The sequence below is a fragment of the Egretta garzetta genome, unplaced genomic scaffold (genome assembly GCF_000687185.1).
Source record: "Egretta garzetta isolate BGI_Z169 unplaced genomic scaffold, ASM68718v1 scaffold401, whole genome shotgun sequence".
Classification (NCBI taxonomy): Eukaryota; Metazoa; Chordata; class Aves; order Pelecaniformes; family Ardeidae; genus Egretta; species Egretta garzetta.
This window is the reverse complement of record NW_009258651.1, coordinates 1-12,180: the sequence shown is the minus strand read 5'-3', so window position 1 is coordinate 12,180 and position 12,180 is coordinate 1.

Sequence of the window (12,180 nt, the reverse complement as noted above, 5' to 3'; positions counted from 1 at the left end):
TTGTCCACCCACAATTTCTCTTGCTGAAAATTTCAAAGCTTTGGCAGATTGTCCAACAAGAATGAACAGAGGAGAGCGATATACTTGTATAAACTGAGCCTAATCCTATTACATGCTGCTGACTGATTTTTTAAATCAATTCATTCTTATGAACATTCATCTGAAAAACTGATTTTTGATATAATATACTGAAATAGTGTACCACATAAACAGTAACCTGAAGATCATACATTAATGGAGTACTTCATAAAACTGCTATGTTGCTATGCATATAACTACACATAGAAAAATTAGGCAGCAAAAAGGATTAGAAATGCTCTTTCAGCTTTTCACCGAGATTTTTCTCCTTACTGACAAATGCTTAACCTACCTTTCTATCAGTAGCAACTGTTTGCTTTGCCTAGCAAGGCAATTGCTTACAAAGCAATTCTACTTATTTATAAGTATTTTCCACAAAGCAAGAGGAAGATCAGTGTCAACGTACTGCAAAAGTGCAGTAAGCCATTTTTGAAGATATGGGACAGTTTTCCCCCTCCATGTCACAAACCGAAGGGCACTTGGTGACCTCTCATTAGTCTAAAGGGTCAGCTGACTATGTTTGGTATCTACCACAACACAGGCAATGGCTGGAAAGTTCTGCACATGAGAAGCTCAGAACAAGTACAAAATCCTGTAACTACAAGGTCCTCTTCCCAGCTGATGCTCTAAATGTAAAACACTGTGAGAAAAAAATATATCTCAGATTATTATAGATACAGTTCAATTCTGTAGTAGTAATTCAGAAAATCTCACATGGAAAGACACTAATTTCCTTCTTCCTCAATAAAACAGAAGTTCAAAGACAAGGGGAAAATCAAGTACCAAACAAAAAAGGAAGAAACTGCACAAACACAAAAGAGAAAATGAGACTGGATGCAAATACCATGCAAACAGCAAGGCAGGCTGTGATTATCTCTGAAACAGAAATCACCACTAACATCTGGGCATCTAAGGAGTGGCCACAAAGCAAACCTATTTCTGATCTCAGGGAATTTCAGGCACCATGAAAAAGGATGGGTAGGAATGCCACAACACACTTTTGCAAGACCTCTGTGTAGAGTTCAGCGTGTGCATAGTCACCCCAACTGCGCATTAACGCGTACACGAGTCGCAGTTCTCAGCTGTTACAGTACAGCAAACTGCACTTCCCAATGATAACAAGGCTAGAAACGATACTAAGGAAATTAAACAACCAAGCTAAGAAGCCCAATGTCAACTGTTTGGCAAATGAAGCATTTGCAAACCAACCCATCACGGCCTTCAACTAGCAGCTCTTACATTTAAGCACAAGCTTTGAGAACAGCACCCTACTGCTCCATGTTCTCCATGTCCAGCTTCGTGAACACATTCCACCAGTTTTTCATGGCATCTGAACAGGGTGGGGAGGAAATAAAACTGAGCTCAATCCTTTCCTTGGGCCAAATCCACACTGTGCCGTGCAGTGCAGCATAAGTGAGATTTCTGAAGGAATTGTACTTGGGGGACTTTTCCCCATGAAGAATAAACAGCTCTACTTTCTTACTTCAATCAGTTAAGAAATGTCTTTTATCTCCCCTCACTCATCTTGTTCATTAACATCAGAGGGGTTTGAGTATTTCCTCATATTTTCTGTACCTCTTTCTACTTCATCCTTCCTGAGCTAAGAGGGACCAGACCAGCACATAGTTCCACAACTACACCAAGGCTCCCTGGATTTACACCTCCCAGAAAAAGCTTAAAAAAAAAAACAAACCACCACCCACCCAACAAACAAACCAGGCATCATGTGAGTCCATGCTCGTTCTAGCACAGTTTAAAATACTATTTATATATCATAATTTCTAGTCCAGAAAAGAACTCAGGTTTCCTGGATCCAACTCCTCTTTGCAAAATCACAGAATCATATATCATCAAATACCATCAAGTCCAACCGTTAAATAAATGGTAGCAAAGAATGAAACCTGAGTATTCTGGGAAATACAGACAAAAGATACAGAAGTTTGTTAAAAAAAAAAAAAAATCATTAAATGCTAGAGATAAGCATGTTAGCAACAGTCCAGCTCACAGTTTATGTGTACTTGTTTTTTGCCAAAGGATTTTTAATCCATTTATTTAACAGATGGCACTCACACCATAAGCAAATGAAAACACTGAATAGCTGAAAAACGTAGATTCTCCTCCTCCACTCATCACTACATACTAAGCAAACTCAGAGCTAAGGATCTGGCTCAGCTGGAAGTGCCGGCCAGACAGGGAGAAGCAAAGTCATCTCTCTTGATCTGCATCACTATATTTATACAGCAAGGGACAAGCACTGACAACTTTAATTCTGGTTTTTCTTATCTTACAAGTAATTAGCTTTGAGCCCTTACCGATACTCTTTTACTAAAAGGTTTCTCATGAGAAGATAAATGTGAACAAGGCGTAATAGAGGCTGAACCTCTTCCAGCTCTCCCTGCAATGAAGGAATGGTGGGACTGGAAAAATCAACATTTATCCAGCAGTATTGGAACTGCGTGGCCCAGCAGCATACAACCAATATGTATTTATTTGAAGGAATGTCAGGAAAATATGAGACAGTACAGAAAGAAGAAAACAAAACAAACAAAAAACCACACACAGAACTTCCCTAGAAATACTAAGCACATTTCCTAAGGCTTTGCTCCCAGGTGATACTATTACCCTTCTTCCTGCTGTTTCCCACTGCTTCTGCTCTTGGTTTCCACAAGGCAGAAAGTAGCCAAATAGAAGCAGTAGCAGCTTGAATTTAGCTCCTTCAGAAGAAACAGAAAAGGGGATGAGGAAACAGCAAGAGATAAGAAACCTGGAAATCCTCAGAAAAGTTCATAGAATACCAGAGAAGAAAACAAGAGGGAAAGGAAACATTAAATGGAAGAAAAACAGAAAACAAAAATTGTGCGTTGCCTTAAGGAAAAGAAACCTTGAGGGAGACCTGGAGTCAACACAGGAAGAGACAGGTTCTAATGGACTCCTCCAGATAGAAGGTAGTGCTCCTTTTTAGGGGGAGTACGGGGCTTACCAGGCTCCCCATGCAGTCTCTTAAATAACCATATGTGTTAGTTACCAGTTTGCATTTCCTAATAACAAACTGTTTGGTTTATCAATGCAGCTGATAGAGTTAAAGAACATAAAAGCTACTGCAAACACTGCGTGCTGTGGTAAAACATGGGATACTGCACTACTGATCTAGTATATCTGGTGAAGGAGGACTCTGACAAAACACTAAATCTTTAAAAACTGTCTGGAAAAAAATATATTGAGAGCACCATTAAGAGCTTTTTCCTTTTCTTTTAATGCTCACGTAAGATTCAGCAAAAAGCAGCTGGAATCCTGGTGACTACATGACCCTGGACTATTCTGAAAACAGCAGTCAGAAGAATTTTAAGATGTTGGCAACTGCAGCATTATCAGTCAGAATGCAGATAATGGTTTTCTGATTGCACAAATCAATTTTCATCACTAGTAGCAATTACGACTGCTGAGAGTAGCTATAGAAGACTACGTACAATACTGCAAGCAACACATTCCAAGAATATAAACAGGGGCGATGCCGAGAAAACAGAGCTGCTTGATTTAAAACTAACTACGATTCCTTACTGCATGAGGATGTCAGCATCATCAAAACACATCTGAAAGATTACCCCTGCTCAGCAGCCAATTAACTCATTCTTAAGCAGCTCATACCTGAGATACGCAGCAAAGTCAAGTCCCTGCATCTGAAGCCTATAATCTAATAAAGTTTCAAACACGTAAGTAAAGCTGGGAAGTGGCTCAGAGTAATACCAGAACAAATCAAGATGCAAAATAAACAAATTCGAACAGTCTGGACCTGCTTGCTCGTGAAATGCAACCATCTGCATAATATTTATACAGACAGAACTGACACATGTGAATACACATGCTTTTCACAACAGAACAGAAAAGACCTACCAATCCAGAGAGAATTTCCACTTCCTAAATAAAAGCTTTGTGTGAAAGCTGCTGCAAGCTTCAGATCATTACTTCTGGATTGTTTGGCCTTTCCCACACCTTCAGGATTTAGGGTAGAGGCAGAAAAGAGGGTAAAGATCTCAAAAAGTTCAGTTCCAGGCTAGTCTAGTGTTGGTTAAGGCATCAAAGGACAGCAGTGAGGCAGAGAACAAGAGCACTACACTAAAACCCAACTTAATTTGTTGCTCAAAACATGTATGGAACACAGCAAATGAACTTGATATAAACAGCTTTAAAATTTGTGCTTTAGAGGGAGAAACATTTCAAATATTGGTTACTAGTACACACTATTAACTAGTAGCATAAAGCAGATTAACAAACAAAGTATCATTAAAATTCAATTCATACAGTGGGTCTATTTACGAAGAAGAAAACGCCCAAGGGATGGTTTATAACACTTCAGAACAGATTTTTTTCACCCTCCCTTTTTATTCCTCCCTTCCCTTTCTTTTCATACCGGTGGATGTGCTGCTCTAGCACTGTCCATTGCCTCTTAACTCCTTGGCCAGAGTCAGGCAGGGGCAAAGTGACCATTTGTGTTCTGCTCAGACTGGGACTGTCGAGGAGGGCATCAAGTCAGTGAAGAGACTGAACAAGAAATTTTGGAAGCCAAGAAGACAAGACACTGTCAATTTACATATAAATTCCAAAGTACATTGGAGTGGTTAGTTACTGTTTAAATTGTACACTTGCCACCTATACAAGAGAGCATATTCAACAATTAAACACTTACATATTGATGGACAGCGATCACAAAGCAAAGTCCCAGTGCTCTCTTCTTCCCCTATGTATGTTCACAGAACATGATGCTATACAGTTACCATGAAAACATTCATTCAATGCTGACATGGAAATCTGAAGCTCAGGTGGGAAGGTCTTTGCCCTTGCATGTATGTGTTTGCACTTTGCAACGCACAAAATGTTCTTGCCTGGTTTCTTGCATACCTACCATTTTTCTAGATACACATAGTGAACTGAAATATGTTGCCTGAATTGATGAAGTGTGTATTCAAATAGAAAAAAGCATATAACCTTATCTACTGGGGTTTAATCATTAGCCTCAGAAAGGCATCTGTGCAAGACTAACAGAGCTCTGGTATTGCTTTCCCTGTGCTCCATCACACTGCCATATGCAGGAAAGAACCCGATGGTGAAATCCTGCTCCTAATATCCATGGAGACAGGCAAAGAGGAAAAATGGAGTGGAATAATATATACCTCCCTTGTTCAAAGGAGAGACAGAGCTCAAGCAGCGATTCAAGTAGCCACTCAGTTATTTGCTGAACCCCATTCAAGAGCCTGGGTGGAACACTGCCAAAGCACTCCTTAATTCTGCAGTTACCAAGAGTTGTTCATTAAGTATACAATCCAGATAAACAATGACAAAATCCACATAATTCAAGAGGAAGAGAGAAACACATATATATTGGCCCATACTTACTTCAATTCGCAATCTTGCAATTTTGATAGCCTAAGCCTTTAATAAAAAAGTTCTGAATTTTCCCCCTCAAAGCAAAATATTGTTGATTCTGCAATAAACAAAAAATATTTAGTCTTTAACATGTTGAAAACTCTGAAGCTCAGCAGTGGAAGTCTAAGATGGCTCCAAAACTCCTGTTCCAATGCTGTCAAACTTACATGGACACTCTAGAAACAAAAAGTTCCCTAAAGAATAATGAATTAAACAGTGTAATCTTCTTGGAGTTTAACCTAACTACTGGATAAATTTCTTCAGTATTGCCCTAAACATTCAAGAAAATAATTTGCAATCAGGTAAGGCAATAACCTTTCTGCTCCCTAACATACCAGAAATCTTCCTCTGCTCTTACAAATCCATGTTACATCTTTCATCAAAAGCTCCCCAAGAACTGCACACCCTCCCCTCCAAAATAAGAAAAACAACAAAAATTTAAAGAAAAAAGAAGATTCCTCTCTTTACCATAACTGTGAAAGCAAACACCAATCAAAGCATAAGGCATAGGTATGTCAGATGCTGTAATGAAGATGCATTTGTGTTGATCGAGTGCGCATCCCACCTCATCCCAGCAGACCTTCAGGGGCTAAGAGGGCACGTGCAAGGTCCATGGCCCCACTAATCTCTGCTTCTGCCAGGACTATGAAGAAATCACCTCAGCAACTGGCAAATCATCAGCTTACTGTGTGTAGAGCAGCAGACTGTCATCACATTCCACGTATAATTAAAAATAACAGTTGTGAATATTACAATCACAAAATTCAATTGCTGTGGCTATGACCAATTAGTTTAAATGGTCAATCTGATAAATATATTTAAAATCCCCAGTGTGCTGGTGGCTGCAATGAAAAGGTTCACAGAAGCGTGCATAATTAGCAAATCAATCCATCAGAATCCTTCCTTGTTACTTGTTCAGGGTTACGACACAGGAATATTGGTTTAATCATATACATTCTTAATTGCAGAAAAGGCAGGACTTATTACAGCTTTACTTAAAGCAGTTTAAGTGTTATATTAACTGGAATCATCAGCATGTTATTTTCAAAAAGCAAAATACAGGTAACATTTCCATACAGGCACATAATACCCATTTTCAAATACTAACAAATATTGTGGAATACGCTGATTTTAAAAATATTTCAGAATACAAGTAGCTCAGAATCAGTGATTCCTTTATTTTCCATTAAACACCTTGACCTTGAAATCATGATTCTGCCTTCAGAAACCTGTTTGAAATTACTAAATTAGTAAGTTAAAATGTTGATATTCCAAATTACTCTGTTTATCCACAGAGTTGCTCAATGAAATTCAAAACAATAAAAACACAAGCTTGTAATGAATAAATAAAGTTACTTACAGTTTTTGGATGTGAGTACAGAACACAAGAGCTAATGACCAGAGCCACTTCTAAACTAAGGTTAATTAAATTGTTTTAAGTAAGAAGTTTGACTTAATAAAATGGACCTAATTCACGTGGTAATTTCCATTGTAAGCTCCCCAGGCAAGAGATACTGGAAGATTTTGCAGATGAACAGAAGTATCATTGCTTCATTTTTTGCAGTTCTTTGTGGTTTGTGGAATCAAGAATAATCATCGATGAATAACAACTTTAAGTCCTTTGCAACTATCAAACAGCTGTGACAAGACATAGCCTGTCCTGAGGCTGTATCAGCACAACACAACCCTCTCCTGAGGTCTTCTCTGAACAAAACAAACTCCACAATCTCTATATCCTCCTGACCACCAGAAGGATTTAGCACTGAAACCCGGCTCCAGCTCTAGAAATCGCAGGGAGCTAAAGCAATGGCTCCTCAACACCATCCATGAGAGAGTCATAAGAGGTGATCCAGAACCAAAGCACCTTCACCATTAACCATCAGTATTTAGGGCATCCCATGAGACTTTACCAAGAACACTTAGTGATAAACCGATCAAAGGGATTTGGGAACCTGTATTCACAGGAGGCACAAGCCAAATTCCTCCTTCCCTCCTGTAAACCCCTTTCCACGCTGAAATTACTGTTCACATCCACACTGAATCTGAAGCCTCCAGCCTAAACAGCAGGTCGTGAGCATGTCTCAAGGAAAAGAAAATTCAAGGGAGAAGCAGAGCTGTCAGGTAATAGAAGCCAGTTCCAGTAACCACGGGAATGATACACAGCGGATGCAGAATTTTCATGATCTTTTAAAGATTATATTTCTCCCCATGGATTATTAGCAATAGCTCCCCAAGAGATCTGACTCTGTCCCTTTCTTGTTTGAATTTTGCTACACAGTGCAAAGATTTCTTGAGCTACATTCAGCAAGCATATGTCAAATCCCACGGAGGGTACTGGAGATTAGAAGAAAATGGTGTTTTTAAGTATTTTTCTGGTTAAAATCTCAACAGAGCATGGCACAAGGTGCAGAAAACAGAAAGCTATATTGAGGATTACACCTTGCAGTGACGCGATACAGGCAGATATCAATGCTTGAATCTGTCATATCTTTAAGTATGTGCCTCCTGCTCACCTAGGTGTATTTTGTAGATAAATCCCTTCATAACAGAGTAGCAAGATCCCTAGCTTCATTGTGACTCCATGAAATTCTTAAATTTTTTTTATATATATATATATATATATTTGTAAAATATGTAAAATCTCATGGACAAGTACTAATTCCACTAGGAGTAGCAAAACATGTTGGGGAGAGAGCAGGGGAGAAAGAGAGGAGATGAAAAAAGTTAAAGCGTACTTATAATCCTGCTATTGCTGTTGATCTTTTAATGCTCTCAATTATTCAGCAAGAATTCATTCCTATGAAAAAGTGCCCCTGACAACCGAGTGTTTGGATCTCTTTCTCAGAAGAGGCCAGTTTTCCAGCCTGATAAACAATCCCCATCCTCAGCTTTATCCCAATGATTTGTCCTCTTATTCTCATAAAACAGAAAACCCCTCTCACTAAGGAGTATGTGCTCAACTTGGATTTCCCTAGGTTTCAGAAGGCTACATTTTTCTTATGGACCTTGGGTAAACAGCCTCTGGTCTGCTAGTCAGCCCTTTTTCCGGTTTTTCTGTTTTGCTTTGGACAGCAGCATAGTCTAACTGCTATAGGAGTGCCAGGGACTGAACTGATGCACCAAACTAGCATGACTGAGCAAGTTTTACTTCTTGGCACTGCTTACAGATGCTGTTCAAACTACCTCTGGCAAATACTGATGCCTTCTTTTAGGGGCTAGATACCATTTCTTGCATGATGTTGAGAATCAGTAGCAGAGTATCACAAAGTACATCAGTCATAGATCATAGAATGATTTGGTTGGAAAAGACCTTTAAGATCATTGAGTCCAACCATACCTGTCCACTACTAAACCATGTCCCTAAGCAACTCATCCATATGTCAAATCCCACGGAGGGTACTGGAGATTAGAAGAAAATGGTGTTTTTAAGTATTTTTCTGGTTAAAATCTCAACAGAGCATGGCACAAGGTGCAGAAAACAGAAAGCTATATTGAGGATTACACCTTGCAGTGACGCGATACAGGCAGATATCAATGCTTGAATCTGTCATATCTTTAAGTATGTGCCTCCTGCTCACCTAGGTGTATTTTGTAGATAAATCCCTTCATAACAGAGTAGCAAGATCCCTAGCTTCATTGTGACTCCATGAAATTCTTAAATTTTTTTTATATATATATATATATATATTTGTAAAATATGTAAAATCTCATGGACAAGTACTAATTCCACTAGGAGTAGCAAAACATGTTGGGGAGAGAGCAGGGGAGAAAGAGAGGAGATGAAAAAAGTTAAAGCGTACTTATAATCCTGCTATTGCTGTTGATCTTTTAATGCTCTCAATTATTCAGCAAGAATTCATTCCTATGAAAAAGTGCCCCTGACAACCGAGTGTTTGGATCTCTTTCTCAGAAGAGGCCAGTTTTCCAGCCTGATAAACAATCCCCATCCTCAGCTTTATCCCAATGATTTGTCCTCTTATTCTCATAAAACAGAAAACCCCTCTCACTAAGGAGTATGTGCTCAACTTGGATTTCCCTAGGTTTCAGAAGGCTACATTTTTCTTATGGACCTTGGGTAAACAGCCTCTGGTCTGCTAGTCAGCCCTTTTTCCGGTTTTTCTGTTTTGCTTTGGACAGCAGCATAGTCTAACTGCTATAGGAGTGCCAGGGACTGAACTGATGCACCAAACTAGCATGACTGAGCAAGTTTTACTTCTTGGCACTGCTTACAGATGCTGTTCAAACTACCTCTGGCAAATACTGATGCCTTCTTTTAGGGGCTAGATACCATTTCTTGCATGATGTTGAGAATCAGTAGCAGAGTATCACAAAGTACATCAGTCATAGATCATAGAATGATTTGGTTGGAAAAGACCTTTAAGATCATTGAGTCCAACCATACCTGTCCACTACTAAACCATGTCCCTAAGCAACTCATCTACCCGTCTTTTAAATTCCTCCAGGGATGGGGATGTCCTGCCTGAGGTCCAGGGCTGGCTTCACCAAGTAACACCCAGCTACTGCCTCGGAGTAGCCGCCCACGTTGCTGCTGCTTCTGCACAATGCTTCTTGGTCAGAAGACAACGCAATTACTTAATTTTCTCCAGACCATCTCCAAGCAAACAGTATCAAAATCAGTATGAGGGCTTGAGGACTGCAACTTTATCAGTACTGAGTGAGGACAAAATATTTGCTTTTTTCCCACCTTAAAACACTGTGTTTGTAAATGTCTCATCAAATTCTCCTAAACTAGGAGTCAATTAAATATCTGATCATAAGAAAATCCCCCCAAAACTAAGTTTCCAGTTTTTCTTCAATATGAATATAAGAGGAAACGTCTTTTATCTGTTTTCACAGTCTTTTGCACTCATTTAATTAATGGTCATAAACTCCAAGAAATACTTTTTCCAAACCGTCCTTTAAGAGCCCTCACTTCTCACCCATTTTATTTATTGCGTGGGGGTTTATCCAAGGTGGAGTCAATAACACTGCAGCTACCTACTCTTCTAATCCCCTGCTCAAGCACATTCAGCAGAGCTTGCCAGAATTTCGTTGTTCAATTCCAGTTGCAGGAGCCTGCCCCGTCCCAGCACAGCGAAGGCTGAGCAAAACCTTCCCTGCAATTGCTCCTGTGGCAGCAGAAGAGAAAGCAGGAGGCTCATCTCTCCCATGATCTTTCCTTTTTGTTGGCATACAGACAAAATACTGCACTCAGGCAAGGTATTAAACTTTGAAATTAAAGAAAAAGAACTAAAAACCAACTTAAAATGGAGATATTCCCCCTCCTCCCCCAAAAGGATAAGCCATGAGTCAAAAAATTATACATAGAGCAAATGAAAAATGTCAACAAGTCAAGATTCCTGGCACAGGAAAAGGATGAACACGTACAGGATAGAGAAATCCTAAAACTAAGAGTATCACAATCCAAGAATCTAAAATTAAATTAAGACTAAGATTAAATTCCACAAGTGAATGGTTTAAAGGGTGAAAATTAATAAACGGTAAACCATAAAGTTTTAGTTCCAAATAAATTTCTTTTTCATTTTGGAAAAAATCATCTGTCCTGATTTTGGCTGGGACAGAGTTAATTTTCTTCCTAGTATCTAGCATAGTGCTGTGTTTTGGATTTACTACTACAATAATGTTGATAACACCCTGATCATTTTAGCTGTTGCTGGGTAGTGCTTAGACTGGCCAAGGACTTCTCAGCGCTCAGCTCTGCCCGGTGCACAAGAAGCTGGGAGGGGACATGGCCAGAACAGCTGACCCAAACTGACCAAAAGGCTATTCCAGACCATAGGACATCATGTTCAGTATATAAACTGGGGGACGAAGAAGGAAGGGGGGGGACATTCGGAGTGATGCCATTTGTCTTCCCAAGTCACCGTTACACGTGATGAAGCCCTGCTTTCCTGGGGATGGCTGAACCCCTGCGAGCCCATGGGAAGTGGTGAATTAATTCCTTGTTTTGCTTTGCTTGTGTGTGCGGCTTTTGCTTTCCCTATTAAACTATCTTTATCTCAACCCACGAGTTTTCTCACTTTTACTCTTCTGACTCTCTCCCCTGCCCCATTGTGGGGGGAACGAGCGAGTGGCTGCGTGGGGGTGGGTTGCCCGGCGGGGGTAAACCCCGACACTGAGTTGCCAGCCGGGGTTAAACCACGACAACAGCATACATTAAGAATAACAGCTGGACCCTGTCCAGTCAGCAACAGGGACAAACAAGAACAGGATAACAAGAATTATACTAAAGCAGTGATGCAAAAGTCGTATTTAATGAATTATTATTTCATGTTTAGAATGGGAAAGTAAATTGCCATCTTGGTCGTGTCAGACCTGGTGGGCTGCATACTAGTAAAAAATAAGAAGTAATACTCTGTAACCCAAGCAGTTTATAATGTGAGAGACACACGGTTAATAAAACAAACAAGGGCAATAAAGCAGGTAGATGCGGAACAACAAATTATGACCACAGCTGCTTTGAAGTGACTGGCTGCTCATAACTGTTGATCTCCAGCTGCTAAACTGCATGAATATAGTTAAAAATACCTTTTCTGCTTTTTTTGGTTCTCCTTATTGTTTTCTCCTTTAAGAAAACTATTAATCACCAAAGGAGTTGTGCGTGGCAGAGTAAGTGGGTCACATGCCACATCCTGAAAGCACTAGTGAAAATGTGAACGT